The sequence below is a fragment of the Phodopus roborovskii genome, unplaced genomic scaffold (genome assembly GCF_943737965.1).
Source record: "Phodopus roborovskii unplaced genomic scaffold, PHOROB, whole genome shotgun sequence".
Classification (NCBI taxonomy): Eukaryota; Metazoa; Chordata; class Mammalia; order Rodentia; family Cricetidae; genus Phodopus; species Phodopus roborovskii.
In genome coordinates, this window is record NW_026126484.1 from 112,274 (window position 1) to 129,876 (window position 17,603).

The 17,603-nt window shown below is 46.4% G+C and overlaps 3 non-coding genes across 3 annotated transcripts; 1 reads left to right on the forward strand and 2 right to left on the reverse strand.

The window, feature by feature from the left end:
* The first annotated feature begins 1,148 nt into the window (after nt 1-1,148).
* Nucleotides 1,149-1,222, forward strand: Trnai-aau (transfer RNA isoleucine (anticodon AAU)). The gene has a single exon. It is a non-coding gene; the product is annotated as a tRNA-Ile (tRNA).
* Nucleotides 1,223-16,488: 15,266 nt separating this feature from the next.
* Trnaa-agc (transfer RNA alanine (anticodon AGC)) lies at nt 16,489-16,561 on the reverse strand. The gene has a single exon. It is a non-coding gene; the product is annotated as a tRNA-Ala (tRNA).
* Nucleotides 16,562-16,776: 215 nt separating this feature from the next.
* On the reverse strand, nt 16,777-16,849 carry Trnav-aac (transfer RNA valine (anticodon AAC)). Its single transcript has one exon. It is a non-coding gene; the product is annotated as a tRNA-Val (tRNA).
* Nucleotides 16,850-17,603: the final 754 nt, after the last annotated feature.

Genomic DNA, 17,603 nt, shown 5'->3' on the forward strand with positions numbered 1-17,603 from the left:
CTCCCAAACTCCTGGAGCAGTGCCGACGGTAAATCCAAGTTTGAGCTGAGCAGAGTTTGGCCTCACAGAGACCTAAGACAAACGAGACTACTCCGTCCTATGAGGAGCTGGGGCGCGCTGGTCCTGGACTCACTCATCACACAGGACTCTCAGGTCCCCGACAGTGGCCAGAGGGCAAAGCCCGGCCGGCCGCGAACTAACGGTCTTCTGGGCACGAACTCCCGGCCCCTGGAGCGCAGGCTTCTGCAAGACTAGGGCGATGTGCTAGCGGCTTAGCAGAGACCCGTGACCCGGCAGAGGAACCCCTCCTCTCCCCCCCCCCCCGACAGCATTATACAAATATTTTTTGACGAATTGATTGCAAAATTCGGTAAAACTGGGAAGGCTATCAAATTGTCACTTAGAGGCAACCGGCAGAACAGCGCAGGAGGCGAACTCAGTGAGAATAGAGGGAGCCTGGCAGTCTGGAGGGCCACTGAGCAAGTGGACTGGGCTGTCCAGGGCCAGTCTGTCCGGGGCAGGAATCACTGCATCGTGGAATTACTTGCCCTCTTACAGAATTTTGTGTCTGTTCAGGGAAAGTTTCAACTTACAGCAACGCAGTTTCGTAACTTTTTCCGTCTTCAAGATAACTAAAATTAAACAAACAAGAAAACAACCCAAACATCCTCAATTGACAATTATGTCTCTTCCTATCTGTAGAGGTCTTCTGTAGAATATTATTTAGCTAACTTAGGTTAGCTCAGTTGGTTAGACTGTGGTGTTAATAACAACAATATCCTGTGTTTTATCATCCTGCGGTCCAAGTAAAGCTTAACTTTTAGGAGAAAGTCTGCAATTGAGATTTCCCGGAAGCCAACAACCACCTTAAAGAGCACTCAGCTCAACCTGCTCTGTATTCTTCCCTTCTGCTGCAGGGGGGGAGGGGGACACACACATATGGGGCTTGTCTATGGTGCGAGAAAACTGGGTCGGCAAACATTGGAATGTGACATTTAAATTGTTTTCGTTGTTTAATCTTGAACTATTGTAAGGTTCAGGCTGTTTTCAGAAAACTTCAAAGTTAAAACACCCAAGAATCCATTGACAATTGCTAATCTGTAGGACTACCTTCCTGTAGAAAGGAAGCAGAAACTCTTACATCAGTTGGCCGGTTAGCTCAGTTGGTTAGAGCGTGGTGCTAATAACGCCAAGGTCGCGGGTTCGATCCCCGTACGGGCCAAGCTAATGATTTCATCTTTTTGTTCAACAAAAACACTTTCAAAGAACTGCAACTTTTTTTGACCCATGTCCTCTAGCTGTGTATTGTTTCTGTGGTTTTAAGTGTCCTGAGAGCACAGATGGAGGGAGTCGTGTTCTAGAAGAATCCAATCTGGAAGCAGAGGGAAACAACAGGATACCAGTGCGTTTCTCCACCTCACAATTCTTTCAGCATGCCTTCTCTGCAGCCATACTGACTCTTCACCACCTGACTTCCTGCGTGGAACTCCTGCTTGTTTCCTGCCTCCTGCTGATCTAGAGACACTGACCGAGGAAGGTAGGCTTCAGAACCCCAAGCCATTCATCAATGTCCAACAGCTTAGTCAGGTCCGAAGATCTCTGGCAGAGATCTTTCCTGGCAGTATCCTCAGTCTGAGCTTTGTCCCTCCCAGCACTCCCAGGGAGCCTGGCAGAGATCTGTGCTGTGGTATTTACAGTGACCTTTTGGTGAACCTTCCCCATTCCATCATAAAGGAAGTGTCAAGATGAGAGTAAGGCAACAATGCAGGAGTCCTCAGATCGTTTTCCCAACTTTAGTTATCGACTGGAGTACAATTAGGGATTTACCACAGGACCAAGCCACTGACATTCTCGCATGCTAAGCAAGCACTCTACTGTTTGAGCTAATTCCCCGACATTTCAAACTTTTTTTTTTTTTTTTTTCTTTTCTTTCACATCTTTGCATGTTCACTGGACCAATTTGTGTTCACAAAATACCTGCCATCTCTTGGGTCCTGGTCAAGGTACCACAGTCATGGTCAAAAATCTCCAAGCTGAGATTTTTTATGTGCTAACTCTTTAGAAGTTTATGGAGTAAGTTATGAATGTTAAAATAGAAAAAGAAAGTAAAAAAAATGATCTTATTTCCGCCAGGTTTCGAAATGGAGACCTCTTTCATGAGAGGCGAGCATGCCAGCCACTACAGTACAGAAACTCACAATGGGGTATGTATAAATTACCGTTGCTTACTTTCTAAAAAGATATACTGATATCTTGTTTCTCAAATTGTTTGATGATGATGGCATTCGTTGCATATATTTGTAGCATGGCTTGGCTAAAACAAAATAACTAAGTTGTCTCCCCCTTCATCCCAAGCCTTTGGTGACCCCACACTACTCTGCTAGTATCACCTAAACAAGTCAGTTTCCACAGGGTAAGTGAAATCCTGCGGAAATTGTCCCTCGGAGGCAGGTTCACCTCACTTAATGTCAGGCCGCAGCTTCTTTATAATATTAATCCTCCCGTGAATAATCCTTCTCGAAATTTTCCTTCGGTGGATGTGAAGGAGTGAGCATCTCAGAAGACAGGGATCCGTTATTGTGAACAAGGAAATGTGTAAGAATTCCTTCATTACATTATTGTGACTATGTGTCCATTAGAGGGATGGCTCTGTGGATTTATTTTCAATTTCTAAAGGGACCTTATTTCGGTTTAAAAAGGACCTGGACAAACAATTAGGCCGATCAGATGTTTATTCAGGGAGAAATAACTAACAACATAGACAGGTGAACACCAGCAGGTTCCTGCTTCCAAGAATGCCTCCAGAAGTTCTCCTGTCCCCCTGTGACTTGCAAGAGAGCAAGTCTGAGCTCCTCCTCAGACCTAGTTCCACAGGTCACTTCCCCACCTGGCTCCACCCCCCCCTCAGGACCTGACTTTGATTCTAAGCCCCCATATGGCTCCTCATCAGCATGTTGAATTCAGTACTTGGGCATCTGCCGCCCTCTTTTGGCTACATGGGGCACTGCATGCAAATACTCATACACACATAAATTACACTCTTTCCTGGATGCTCTCAGCCTTCCCTTCCTGTCAGCCAGTGATACACAAAAACCCCTTTCTCAGGGACTTCCAATAGCCACACTGAGCTGAAATATAGAGGCTCCGACTCCCTACTCCATCCTAGTACTTTGCCTCTTGGTGGGGATCCTGAGTCTCCTCAGCTCTTTTTCACTGTCCCTGTCAGCCTTTTCTGATAGCCTGTCTCCATTCCTTTGTGTCGCCTACCCACCGGCAGAAGCCCTCTCTATTAGGAACCCCACAAGTACCAGACTTGCCTAGGATCCAGAGTGAGCAACAGCAACCAAAGAACAAAATCTACCCAAAGGGACCAGATCGCATGTACCCCAAGAAACATCTCGACTGTCATATCTCCATTGCCTACAAGGACAGGCAAGACAACATGTCTCCTCGAGAAGCCAATAATCCTTACTGAAACAGGCTTTAGAAATGCAATAAAGCTGAAGCATCAGATGGTGTGGACGGCATGGTGATTGGCCACCGCTGCTGCTTGAAGAAGTTCCAGCATTAGACATTGCAGACCACACTTCTCCAGTAAAAGATTTTACTTTAATTTTCAACGATTCTCACTCTATGTTATGAGAGTTTCTTATGCCTCTGACTCTGGGAAGTTTTGTGGGGCACTGGTGAAAGACGAAAATGTTATAATGGCACCCTCTTTCAGCAGAATTTTTTTTTTTTTTTTTTTTTTTTTTGGTAAAATTCACCACCAGCATGAAAACAAATAGTGTAATGATTTTGCATTCAGGAATCCCTTTTGTGTCCCCCTGATTACACCAAGAACAGGAAAGTTAGAGATTTCCGATTGGCACAACTGTCCTCAAGGATGAAGTGTACAATCCAGCTCCAAAGCCTGAAGCCATTAAAGGCAAGAGTTCAGTTAATGAGTATAGAGGAATCAGAATGGTAAAGTTTAATGGAAAAAAGAATAAGACACCAGTACCTTCCCTTTGGGGAGTGTATGAGGGAGTCAGGTCCATATAGAATACTAAGACAAGAAGGAATGAAATAAGGCACAGCTCAGTGCTTACACTGCATCATGCCCCTTGAGGAATGAAATTTTTCCTAAAGGTAGTAGAATGTCTGGTGCTCAGAGGACATCCTTCTTCCAAAGCCATGCATTTGGATAAGGGCTTCCATTTGCTCAGGGCCTCGAGGAAAGTTGTTTCTTGCTAAAAGCATCATTCTCTTTATCTCTGGCAGGAGGAAGTTGTGGCCCTTCCATTAAAGTAAGAAGACTCAGCTGGGCGGTGGTGGTGCTCACCTTTAATCTCAGAACTCTGGAGGCAGAGGCAGTCAGATCTCTGTGAGTTCCAGACAAGCCTGGTCTCCAAAGTGAGTTCCAGGATGGCCTCCAAAGCCACAGACAAACCTTGTCTCAAAAAAGAAAAAGAAAAAAAAAACAGAACAAAACAAAAACAAACAAAAGCAAAACAAACAAACCAAACAGAAAGAAGGCTCCTGGTACAGATAGAGAACAAGAGGCATTTGGAAACTTGCTGTATTGTTTTTGTCTCAGGAAAAAGGCTGTAATAAAGTTAATGGTGGGCTTCATCCCTGAATCAGTGAGTCTGCTTTCAATCATGCCTATATTCAAACTATTGTGCAGTTATAGAGTAAAAAAGGTGTAGTGTTTTTTACTTTTTTTTATTTCAATAAGTAGCCTCCATCCTGATTCACCCTCAGATTTTTCAGTCTATTTCTTCTCTTTGCTGACTCCACAGCTCCTCTTTGAAGCCATGTCAGGGCCAGGTGTTGTGTGGAACAGTACTGAAAGCCCTGCAGAGTGTGGACCTTCCATGCCACGCAGCCGTAGAGGACTGAGGACCGCAGTACACTTGTAATAAAAACTCCTCATGCTATTTTCATTGAGACCCCTTCTCATGAGTGATTTTGGGTGTCACCTTTCCTGACTGGGTGCATGAAGGTCCACTCTCTGCAGGTCTTTCATTTGGTGTGTTAGCCAGGAAACTGCGACCACCCCTCACACTCAAGAACCGACTTGGAGGTATGGGGAATCCCCCTGGTGTGTGTGTGTGTGTGTGTGTGTGTGTGTGTGTGTGTGTGTGTGTGCTGGGCGGCATCTCTGTTCTGTGTATCTGTTTTCTGGTATCTGTATTCTGGAACACATTCTTGGTTTTGGTTTGCAGCTGTCTTCTCAGGCTGTAAGGACCAGAGGACTGTGATCAGCAGCTGTGCTATGGGGGATCATAGGCTGCTTCCCTGAGGGACACTTGGGGGGGGGTGGTATGAGAGCCACAAGGATGCCTTTGAGCTCCTTCTGTGGGTCTGTAGGACCGAGCTCTGTTGTTGAAGCAGAAGCTTCCTCCACAGCCATCAGATTCTTTTGCCTGCTGGTGGAAGATATGGATCTGTATCTGGATCTGTTAGTTTCTGTTTTGTGCGTTTTCATTCTGTGTGTCTTTGGTGTGTTTGTCTGTAGCTTTATCATAGGACAGACGGTGACGACTACTCCCCTTAGTTTGTCTTTTGACCACTGGACTGAAGTTAAGTCTCGGGACCATAATTTATCAGTTGAGGTTAGGGAGATTCTGGCAGACTTTTTGCGCCTGAGTGGAGGACATTCAGTGTTCGATAGCCATCAGAGGGGACCCTTTTAATTTTGAGATTATCCAAGCTGTTAAGGCAACTGTTTTTCAGACTGGACTTGACTCTCATCCTGACCCGCTGCCTATGATCAGTTGCACGGGGCCATCTTTGGGGATGGGGGTTGAGGGCTGGGGGAGACCCAGCGAGACCGTGAGAGCACATGTTCCCTGCCCCCAGATGTGCACTGCTGCCACCGGGGCTGAGCCACAGCTGAGTGGCCATGGGCCAGGGCAGCAGGCAGACACTGGGCACCCTCCCTGCTCTGGCCCCAGCGAGGTGACCAGCCAGAGGCTACCGTTATCCTTCCTCAGTGTCTCTCAAAGTCATTCTTGATACAGTTCTGATCCCTCACCTAGAGACCAGTGTGTCACAGGGGGACCTTCTCCCCCCCCCCCCCCCCCCAAGCTCAGGCTCAGGTGGTGGGAGAGGAGCCACACCGGAATGGACCAATGGAGTTGTGACCCTGACGCTGCACACGTTTGGCCCCCTAGTGTCGGGTGGCCAGATTGCAGCCTGTCCAATGCTGGCCCTTCTCCTCCTCAGATCTTTATAATTGGAAAACTGACTACCCCTCCTTCTCAGAGGATCCCCAATGCCTTATGGGCTTGGTGGAGTCCCTTATGTTCTCTCACCAGCCTAATTAGGATGATTGTCACCAGCTGCTGCAGACCCTCTTCACAACCGAGGAGTGAGGGAGAATACTGTTAGAGGCTAAAAATGTCCCTGGGGCCCCCGAAGCTGCAAAACGAGATTGACATGGGATTCCCCTTGACTCACCCCAGTTGGGACTTCAACACAGCTGAAGGTAGGGAGAGCTTGAAAATCTATCGTCTCCGAGGTGCTGAGAGAGAGAGATGGCCCACCAGTTTGGCTAAGGTAAAGAGAACACTCCTTTGGACCTTACCTCAGAAGCCCAGAGAGCTTCGGTGGCTCTGACTTTCATAGGGCAATAGACCCCGGATATTAGAAAGAAACTCCAGAGACTGAAAGGGTTACAGGAAGCTGAGTTATATGATTTAATGAAAGAGGCAGAGAAAGTGTATTAAAGGAACAGAGAAAGAGAGGAAAGACAGAAAAAAGAGGAGAGAAGAAAAGTGTGACAGAAGACAGGAAAATAATTTGACTAAAATCTTGGCTTCAGTGAAGGGAAAGATAGTAGAGAGAGAAGTTAAAAAATTTAGAACAGGGAACCTGGGCAACAGGAACCCACTTGACAAGGACCAGTGTGTGTATTGTAAAGAGAAAGGACACCGGGCAAAGGACTGCCCCAAGAAGAAAAACAGGGGACCAAAATGCCTAGCCCTGGGGAAAGATGAAGATGAAGGGAGACAGGGTTCAGACTCCCTCCCCGAGCCCAGGATAACTTTGAAAACGGAGGGTGACCAGTCGAATTTTTAATGGAGACTGGAGTGGAGCATTCCGTGCTGATACAGCCATAAGAAAAAAAAATTAAAATACAAAAAAACTTGGGTAGTGGGTGCCACAGTATTCATGGATTACCCGAAGAACAGTGGACCTTGGTGTGGGCCGGGTATCCCACTCATTCCTGGTTATCCCAGAATGCCCTTACCCTCTGTTAGGAAGAGTCTGTCAAAAGTAGAAGCCCAGATTCATTTTGACTCTGAACAACCATCAGTAACTGATAAACAGGGAAATCAATTGCAAATCCTCACTGTTAGACTAAATGATAAATACAAACTCCCCAATGCAGGGGGCTGAGCTCCGGAACAGTGAGAGGTGGCCCCAGAGCCGGGACCCTCGGAATTGCTGTGTCCCCAGCACCTCTGTGCACTGGATCCCTAGCCCTCCTGCCCCGGGGTTGGTGCTAGAGCGGAACTGGGGTCCAGTGTCTGGACTAGATACTAGATGTGCAGCTGACTGCTTTGGGGCTCTGCCAGCCGGTGGGGCCAGGGAGTCAAGACTGCTGGCGGGGGCTGCTGCCCTTGCCCGCCCCCCCCCCCCCCCGCAGCACTCCTTCTCCGCAGCCACAGTCGCAGCAGCCGCGGCCTGCTGCCGCCCCGCAGGCTGGAGAGGACCCTATGGAGATGAGCTATGCGCTGCTGGTCCTAGAAGGCTTGGAATCAGAACCTGAAGACTAACAGCTGTTCAGAAGAGGAGCTCAGTAGCCTGGGCAGTGGAGGAGGAGGGGGTGGCCGGCTTCTGTTGCAGCCCCCCCCCGTGCACCCCCTTCCTGCTGCAGTACTGGGTCCCTCCAGGGCGCCTGAGCAGAGGGGAACAACAGCATCAACAACCCCCCCCCACCGCTTCCCGGGGCCCCTGGTGGGCCCTTCTCAAAAGGACTCCTTCAAAATCCATCTCAGTTGCCTGCTTCGAAGCAAGAGCTGCAAGGGTGGCTCAGGCAGTGGGGATGGAACCGGCAAGAGGCCTTCTGGAGATCTGGCAGCTTCAGCTGTGAGACTGATGGACATGGGAGGTTAGGGAATTTCCCCAAGATTTGGAATACCTAAGGTAATAGGATCAGACAATGGTCCAGCTTTTGTTGCCCAGGTAAGTCAGGGACTGGCCAAGACATATTGGGGATTGATTGAAAATTACATTGTGCATGCAGACCCCAAAGCTCAGGGCAGGTAGAATGGATAAATAGAACCATTAGAGACCCTCACTAAATTGACTGCAGAGGCTGGTGCTAATGATTGGATAGCTCTCCTACCCTTTGTGCTTTTCAGGGCTAGAAACACCCCTGGACAGTTTGGGCTGACCCCCTATGAATTGCTCTATGGGGGGCCTCCTCCACTGATGGAAATCACTTCTGTACATAGCGCTGATGCATTGCCTTTGTTTGCCAGGCTCAAGGTGCTCAAGTGGGTGAGATGACAAAGTGGAAGCAGCTCCTGTAGGTCTACTCGGGAGGACACTTAATCGCTTCCAAGTAGGAGACTCAGTCTATGTTAGACGCCACCGCACAGGAAACCTCAAGACTCGATGAAAAGGCCCAGATATCGTGCTCCTGACCACACCAAGGGCTGTAAAGGTCAAAGGAATCGCCTCCTGGATCAAACCAGCACCATCTCCCGATCCTGGATGGAGAGCTGAAAAGACTGAGAATCCCCTTAAACTTAAGTTTCATCACATGGAGCCTGCTTCTACACCTAAGTGACTTTACCAATCCCCACACTCCCCAAAAATTAACCTGGCGAGTGTTTTCCTGCACTAGGGATATAATATGGAGTGTCTCTAAGGAAGCCCCCTCTTGGACATGCTGTCCACCCCTAACCCCTGATGTTTGTGCTGTAATGGCCTGGTCAGATATATGGGACATCCCTGATCTTACCCCCTCTAAAATCCCCTAGGGGTAGCCCATTTTGAGCCTATGATCAAGCAGTCATTAGTGCAAGGGAACACGCCCCAAGTTATTTACATGGCCGATGACCCCGGCTAAAGCATGAGGCGGCTCAGCGAAGGTTGAGATTATGTTTGCCCCCAGGATCTAAGCAAAGCTGTGGGGGTGTTGAGCACTATAATTGCAGGCACTGGGGATGTGAGACCACTGAGGAGGCTTACTGGCGTCTGTCCTAGTTGGGACCTTATCATTGTACTAAGAAGCCTGACAGGAAAGGGAGTCAATCCACTTAACATCACATTTACTCCCAAGGGACAGAAGTCACAAGATTGGACAAAAGAAAAAACCTGAGGTCTTTGATTCTATATAACAGTATGGGACAAAGGTCTATACCATTAGGCTGAAGATAGAGTCCCTGAACCCCAGCCTTATAGGCCACAACAAGGTGTTAACAGACCGAGGGCCTCTAGCCCCTGTGAGACCACCTGCTCCGTCCCAGTGCAACCAACCCTAATGCCAGCAAATCCTGCTGGTTATGTTAATACAGTAGCACCACCTTATTATGAGGGAATTGCCATCCCGGGGTTTTATTCAAGTTCCAAGAAATCTGCAGTCTGTAGGTGGCAGTCTAAAGTCTCCCTGATGCTCTAATCAGTCACAGGTCAGGGAATGTGTGTGGGTTCAGTACCCTCACATTACCAGCATCTGTGTAGCCATATCAATCCTATTACTGAAAACTCTTACCTTGTTCCCCACAAAGATACTTGGTGGGCATGCTCTACTGTTCTAACTGCATGTGTCCACCCGAAGGTCCTTAACGTATCCAGAGATTTCGGTGTCCTAGTCAGACTCCTACCCCACCTAACTTATCACTTTGAGGATGAGCCCTTGTCCCTTTATTCCATTGACAGAAGAGGGAACCATTGACTACTCTGACACTTGGTCTCCTCCTAAGAGCAGGGATTGTCACAGGGGTAGGTACGGGAACCACAGCACTCATACAACAACAACAGGCCTATTCTAGCCTGTGAGCAAGTCTAGACTCAGATTTAAAGTGGGTAGAGGCTTCCATTTCCCATCTGCAGGACTCACTAAGCTCCCTGGTGGAAGTTGGCCTTCAGAACTGTAGGAGTTTAGATTTATTATTTTTACAGCAGGGGGTCTCTGTGCTGCTCTCCGGGAGGAATGCTGCTTTTATCGTGACCATTCAGGAAAAACAAAAGACAATATGGCCAATATTAGAGGACTAAAAAGACGAGAACAGGAAAGAGAAACTAACCAAGAATGGTTTGAGGGATGGTTCAATAAGTCCCCTTGGATAACCACCCCACTCTCTGCTTTGATGGGACCCTTAGTCATCCTGTTCCTTTTGCTTACTACAGGACCTTGCATAATTAATAAGATTATTGCTTTTGTTAGAGAATGAGTGAGTGTGGTCCAGATGATGGTACTTACAGGAGTCTCCAGAGCCTAGAGGAGGCTGCCTCTTAATTTCCCTAGTTCTAAGATTAGAACTATTGACAAGAGAAGAAGTGGGGAATGAAAGGAGGAAAATACAGCCTAACTCTCTAATGACCACTAAAAGTCAGAAATTAAAAGAAAAAAGTCCATCAGCATGTATTTAAAAACCACCCTAGCTACATGCAAAGCCCAGGAAAAAGAAAAACACATGAAATAGCTTGGTGATGATGACCGGTTTCTGGAAATTATTATTATTATTCATAATCACCTAGTTCCTGAGGAATGTTGTTATCCACAACAACAGTCTGGGAACTGTTATGGGTCATCCTGTCCATAAAGAAAATTAATAACTAAAAGAGACAGGTCTCATGGCAAGAAAGGAAAACTAGAAAGAACAAGTGCCTCTGCCAATAGATATAGATAACTCCCTGACTGGAGAGTACATTCTCCTAGCTGCTCAAGGACAAGGTCACTGAGCCTGCTGGTCCTAGAGAAAGAAAACCCCCTAACCTTGCAGGTGCGCTAAACAATCCTGCCTTGTAAAAACTGTGTACTCTATGAAATCTCTGTAACCCAGGAAACCTTATTAACCATCCAAGTTTTGAACTATCCCATGACCTTGCTTTTAAGCCTAGTGAAAATAACAGGCTAGTTTTGAAACTGGCCTTGTTAGCTTTGATGTAAATCCTATAAAAGCTATCTCAATTCTGCCCTCGAGGTCTTCAGTACCCTACCCTTGCATGTGACTGTGGACCACAGTGCACTTGGAATAAAAACTCCTCATGCTTTTTGCCTTGAGACTGCTTCTTGTGAGTGATTTGGGGTTCCCTTGTCACACCAGCCCCAGTGGAGACAGTGTAGCAATGGCTGAGAGAAATCTCAACGGCTACCTGTCCAGAGGTTCGCACCACACCTGGTTACGCCTCCTGGGGAAAAGTGGTTCAGGACCCTGCAGGTGATTGCCCGACGGACAGTCTGGAAAAGTGCTAGGTGTATGTTGTGCTATGATAGCTATAATGCTTTTGATCATGGGTGCTTTGGCCTGTAGCTCCACTGTTAATTCAGAGAAGCCCAGAAAACACTTAGATATAGTTTCAGGGACTGAAAGAGATACAGACCAGCAATTAACAGATAGCTGTTGCCCTCGGTGCCCTCAGCTACAAATCCCAGGGTGCCAGTTGAGACTTCAGGTGTCAGCCCAAGGCCTAATAAATTAACAAAGCTAAAGCTATAGGAATTTTCCCACAAGATGGCCCTGCCTAATTAGCCCGCCCACAGCAAAGCTGTTGTGGGATTTACTACTGAGTTTTTAGGGCCCCTAAATCAATAAAACAGTACAAAAGTTCTTATCAATACTGTTAAAAGTTTACTGACCAGAGACAATGATTATTCTCATTATTCTCAGTAAATCAAATCCCTGGTAAGCTGACCACAGCAGGCCAAAATAAACAGAGGTTCCCAGCTATACACTTGCTTAGATGTATTTACGATCTCATGCTCCAAAGTAATTACTGACATTTCTATAGTATGTCTGTAAATTTTAAACTGTGGCAAAAAAAAATCTGTTCCTTGAACTTTCTACATAAAAACCTGATGCTCTGAAGTAAAAATCGCAGCAGTTGCAAACTTCCTCAAGTGTGTTTGTGTCTGTCTGTCAAGCCGAAGCCACTCCTGACCTGTTCATCCGAGTCTTGGTCTCCCTTCAGACCCATCGCCCACTGAAAGGTCTGTGACATTCCCTTTCAGTAAATACAGCAGCAGCATGGAATTTATTTTTCATAGCTCTTTTATACCCAAAGCAAAGGGGGGGGAGCAAATGATTTCATTATTGTGATTCAAGTAAGAAACAAGCTTAATCACCTCCTTAATTCTCAAAACATCTATTAACCTACACCTTTCGCCAAGCATCCTTTCATTTGGCCTTAAAGTCAAGAACAAGCTGGAAGTCTCCCTCCAACTTTATGTCAAGATGGAATGGAGTCACTGTGAACTGAACTCCTCTCTACTCTCTGGAGCTGAACTGTGTCAATATAACAAAGACTTCAAAATAGCAATTATGACTATGCTCAAGGACCTTACAAAAGGAAATGAGAAATGTCTTACCAATAACCGGGAAACACAAAAAGTTGGATCAAATCAAATCTACTTTGAGATTTCATCATACCTTAGTCACAGTGGCCAAGATCAATTAAGGAAATGACAGCCCATGTTGGTGAGGATATGGGGAAAGGGGAACACTTATTCCTTGCAACTGGGCGTCCAAACTTGTACAGCCACTATGGAAATTGGTGTGGTAGTTTCTTAGGAAGCTGGGAATTGATCTCCCTCAAACTGCATAAAATTGGCATCATGATGCATGCCTTAATTCCAGCACTTGTGAGATGGAGGCAGGCAGAGCTCTGTGAGTTTGAGGACAGTCTGGCGTCTACATAATGAGTTTCTTGACAGCCAGTACTATGCAGACAGACGCTGCCTCAACAAACAAAAAAACAACAAACAAGTTGATAAGATCCAGTTTTATCACACTGTGGCATACACCCAAAGGACTGCACATCTTACTACAGACACACGTACTCATTCATGTTCATTGTTGCTTTATTCATAATATCCAAAGTTTAAATAGTCTGGCTGTACATTAACTGATGAATGATTAATGAGTATGTGGTACATTTATACAATGGAATATTAGTCAGCTATTAAGAGAAATGATTCTGAAATTTAACTAAATCTATGGAGCTTAAAAGAATCCCTGAGTGAGGGAGCGCAGATACAAAAGACAAATAGTGTATGTTTTCTATTATATGTGTACGTTGCCTTTAATCTTTGATATGTTTGCTACAATAACCATGATCTGAATAACCATGGAGATTATGAACCTAGAATAGGACTACAGCAGAGGAAAAGATCTCCCAAGGAAGGAGAAATACATTGCAGTGTTATCAGGGACAGAGAGGAAACTCAAATAGGAAGATTAACTAGGTGGTTGAGTGGGAGATAAGGGTAAAGGAGGGAATATGGGGATGGACAACTAACAGTAAAGATTTTGAGCAACCATATGGAAATCTACCGCTGTAGAAGCTTCCTAAATAATATTCAAATGTGAAAGGAATCTAAGTGGAGTCACCAAAACAAGGGAGACAGTGCCCTAAATAGACATCTAATGACACTAAGTAAAACTTCCAGGAACAGGAGTGGGTTACATCTTGTTGAGACATTGGCCTAAGGGGAGCTATGGAAACCCACAAACATCACAGGCTAATGCCAAGGATATTGGTTATTTCCCCTACAACATGATGGTTAAGCCATACCACTGAAGATAACACTTTTGCAGTTGAACATGGAGAAGGCCAGGTGGTTTTGAGAGGGAGCTATATTCCTCCTCCATAATCAAGGCCTCAGATAATCATCCCAGCTCTCAAATATTTATGAATTGTGTTACTTTTGAAACACTACAGCCAGAAGTACTGTTGCACAATGTAGATCCCCAGGATTCATTTGTTAGAGGAATAAATCAGGGAATGACTTCACAACCCTCTTTGTGCCTTGCAGACAGGCACCTTCAGAGCAGCAGGCTAAAAAGGCATTTTTCCTGCCTCCTCCATCACACCACAGGAAGGGAGGAAGGCCAAATGCATACTTGCAGTGTCCAATGTGGCCTGAATCTCTTCACTACATATCCCACTAAATAGCCCGGAACTGATTTCAACATGATCACCATCAGCTGTTAGGATTTTATTTTTTTTCAGATATGACTTGGAATTGTTCCTTGTCACCCTCCGTGGACCTGCTGCACAAGCATGTAACAGACCCTGGGTACAGAAAGAGGACTCCACCCTCTCAGATTGGTTTTCAGGGTCTTCTGGTGAGGAGACTGACAGACCTGAGTTGCACTCAAATAGCCCCTTCCATTGCAACTTCACATTAGAAATGTTAAGTCTTAGTCTCCAGGCACCTGCCTCCATGTGCAGCTTTTAAAGACCATAGCATCACCTGGAGGTTACACCATACAGCTAGTGTTGAATCTGAAGCATCTCATACATAGAATGATGGCGTTCACACCCTCTGGTTTTCATCTGAACAAGACCGTCTGAACTGAGGGTGCAGGGACAGTTACCCCTGCCCTTTGCCTCTGTCTTCACACTTGCTTCACTGCTTTGACATTCTCTTCCCTCAGAAGTCTTTCCTGCTCTCCTGTGTTGAAAAGTAACACAGCAGGTTCTCCATTCGCTGAAAAGCAAGTATGTAGTACTCAAGGTTGTGCTCTGTCTACACTATCCTGTTGTATCCTTTGCATCTGTCTGTGTCTACACATCTACAGATTTTCCCTTATAATCCCAAAACTGAAAAGTTCCATATGTCCCTACTCACTCTGAAAGATTCTTAAAATGTATTCCATGGAATGCAGTTGCATTTTGACAAAAAAAGGGACTTGTGCACACCTGCCCCTTCCCCATGCAATGAAGGCTTAGGGCAATTCAGTATTTTTCTAGGGGTCTCAGAGTTGGGAAGTGGCAAGGCCTGAATTGGAAAACAGGTTGAGAAGCAAAGAATGAGTTCTTTCGCTGCCCCAGCTCGCCTGTCACCCTGTCATTGCCTGTCTCCACAGCAACTCACCTATTAACACACCAAGTTTCTAATCTCCCACCCTCCACAGCCTTGAATGTAGTCTGGGCTCCTGGTTGTAGTCTCCTGGCCCAGAGCTGGGGCTCTATCACTCTGGGACTCTGCCAGAACAATTCCAGACAAGGTTGGCATTCTTGTCTAGGAGGCAGGAGGAAATTCTCCTGCAGGGAAAGAGCAGCTGAGTGTGTGCTTTCCATCATAACTTCTGGAGGAAAGAGAGCAAAGTGTTCAGCTCCAGACCCAAAGTCAGCAGGCCCTATCCTGGACTGCGTCTGTGCCAGAGGAGCTTGCAAATGAGCCCTGTACCCAGACCCTGAGCCCTGTGCCCAGACACTGTTGTCTTATTTACATGGGTTGGAGGTTTTCTCACGTGAGGAACTGATGTACAGAGGTAACTCTGCAGATTGTGCCCTTGAACCGGAAGCCGGAGCTCTGCCCTTCTGCCACCAGCATCTATTCTCCTCACCATCACCAGGCTGTAGCCTAAAAGTTGCTGTCCTTTTTATGCTGTCTTAAGGCCTTGGACTTGGCCTTCAACTCCAAGGCACTGCTATCTAGAGCGAGTCTCCTATTGATGGACCAAGCAAGGCTTGTCTGCTGCTTCATTCTTCCAGAAAAAAACAACTGTCCGCAATATCATTTCAGATTCTGGAACAGAAGAGAGTCCATCTAGGACTGGATGTTCCACGGGGAATGTCTCGGGTTAGATAGTCCACGCAATACATACAGGTCAAAGATGGTCCACCCAGAATGTTCCAGCTTCCGTGGAGGAGGGTTCAGTGGTTGTTTTTCAGACTAGGAATCTCAGGGAGCATTCCCAGTTAGAACTTCTGGGAGAAGGCAGACATAGGGTGTAAGGCATTCCACACTACCTTCTGAGGGTAGACACAAATGTGTTACTTCACAGGAAACACGCACATATAAAACTCACTGAGAGGAGGAGGATGGACGAGCCTGGACATTCGGTGACATCTCGAGGAGAACGCTGTAGATGCTGGAGAGCTTCAGAGAGAACCAGGGCAGATGGCTCAAATGGTCAGAGCAATGCAATTCTCGGTTTTTCACTGAGCCTAGACAAGGGAAACAGATACTAGTGGTGAGGGAGCTATGTCCCACTCAGGCCGCGTGGAGGTTTGACACCGGATGCTGTAGGTGGCAGTGCAGGGCGGTGCCATGCTTTCGGCCTGGGAGGCTTAGACAGCCCTGGGAAAAGATTGCAGAGAACTTAAAGCAAAGAATACGGTGTAGAGGTTTAAGGAGAAAGTCTGCATCTGGTTACACAATCATTTGTTATAGATGCGCAGAAGACTGGGTGCTCAAGGGAGCCCCAAAACTCATACTTTTGAGTATGACAGTGACGGGTACGGATAGGGTCAAAGAACCCAAAGTGTACTTCTAGTCATTAAGGGGAGTGGAGGTCTAAAAGTAACAACTGGAGAATGTGGGCATCGATCCCACTACCTCTCGCATGCTAAGCGAGCGCTCTACCATTTGAGCTAATTCCCCTCCATTTGCTCATTTTGTACGATTTGTTTGTGCTTTCTTTTATGCCCGGGGAATCCATTGGTGGTCACAGTTTCTTGCTTTATCGATGGCCCGGGTAAACATAAGAGTCACGTAAAAACTCGTAGAGCCAAGAAAGATTCTTTTGCCTTAACGTCTGAAAACCTTAGAGAGTGAACTGAGAATCTGAAAAAATAATAGTGTCAATAAAACGAACCTGTTTCCGCCCGGTTTCGAACCGGGGACCTCTCGCGTGTTAGGCGAGCGTGATAACCACTACACTACGGAAACCCCTGACAGTACAATGTTTTCTTAGTTTGGAGACATATATTCAACGTAAATTGTTCGACGATGGCATTCTTTGAAGATGCTTTTATCACAGGCTGGATGAATCAAAATAATTAAGGTGACTACCACCTTCATAGCCCTTCATGTCCCTGCTCTACTCTGCTAGTGTCAGATGAACGCTGTTTCCACACTGTAAGGACGTCCTGAAGAGTTTTTTCCTTCGTGATTTGTTCACTTCACTTAACACAACGTCCAAAGCTTCTTTGGTTTCGAGTAACACACCTGCTTTATAATATTAATCCTCCCGCGAATAATCCTCGGAATCATCTTTCCGTGGATGTGAAGGGGTGAGAATCTCAGAAGACAGGGATCCGTTTCAGTGAACAAGCAAATGTCGCCGAACTACTTCATTCTACTACTGTGACCACGTGTCCACTAGAGCGATGGCTCTGTGGATCTATTTTCAATTTCTAAAGGGATTGTCCTGCTGGAGAGACCTGGCTTTGATTCTCAGCCCCCACATGGCGACTCATAGGCATTTTATACTCGGGCATCTGTCGCCCTCTTTTGGCTACATGGGGCACTGCATGCAAATACCCGTACATGGTCAATAATCACACTCTTTACTGTGAATCCTGTCAGCACACTCTTTACTGTGAATCCTGCCAGCCTTCCCTTCCTTTGTGTCAGCCAATGACAAACAGAACCCCTTTTTCCAGGGACTTCCATTGGCCTCACTGGGCTGAAATACAGGAGC